Here is a 946-nt window from a genome sequence, read left to right on the forward strand (position 1 = left end):
GGCTTCGCCAGGAAACGTAATCAGAAACAAAGCTGAGGTCAACCAGGGCTTTGCTCTTAGGTGCGAAAATGCTGGTAAAATAACGTCTTAATCAACCACGTCACAAAGTTGCCGGTGTTTAAGTTGTGACGGCAAAGCCTGGGATGTGCTGCTGTGGGTGAGGGATGGACTAAGACACACGTTCCTTTCAGTTGTATTTGCAGTCCTGTGTATTTGTGTTTGCTCACTGTACAAGCAAAGCCTTAGCAGCAATAATTTGTGATGAAATGTACAAACCGGGGCGTTATTTGGAGAGAGGACAGCAAATCTGACAGCAAATCCCCAGAAGATACTTCTTCCAAATAACTTGAATGCCACCCCAATCAACCTTTTGCTTCATCCAAAAAATCTGGATGCAGGCTGAGTTCATGTCCTGTGTTGATGTTGTACCCCAACTTCAAATGATTAATTTTTATTTTATTTTATTTTATTTTTTGCCTAAGCATATTTGTGCTGTATCTGTAAAGGTACTAAACCAGCACTGGCACACTTTGACAGAAAGTCATTAGCTTTTGTACTATTTTGTGTCTATTCTCTATAAATATGGATATAGGTTTCATCCAAATTTGGCCATCATGAAGGTATTTTGGTAGTTGTATGGAGGACTTGGAAACTGTCTGGTCATGGAACAAAAATATGAATAGCACGTGCATGGGATGAAAAAGCTACAGAATGTCAAATATTGAGAACTGGAAACAGCAGGTACAGGGAACAGTTTGCACGAAAGCTCAAAACTGAAATATGTCATGGAGTCACAGTATAGTTTGGGTTGGAAGAGACCTCTAAAGGTCATCTACTCCAGCCCCCTGCAGTGAGGAGCCCACCCATCAAATCCATATCTCTCCTATTTGGAGAGAGGGATGTTGTGGGGGACATACAATTTTCCAGCAATGTTCCCTGTAGGGAA

Source organism: Charadrius vociferus, unplaced genomic scaffold (assembly GCF_000708025.1).
Source record: "Charadrius vociferus isolate BGI_N301 unplaced genomic scaffold, ASM70802v2 scaffold650, whole genome shotgun sequence".
NCBI lineage: Eukaryota > Metazoa > Chordata > Aves > Charadriiformes > Charadriidae > Charadrius > Charadrius vociferus.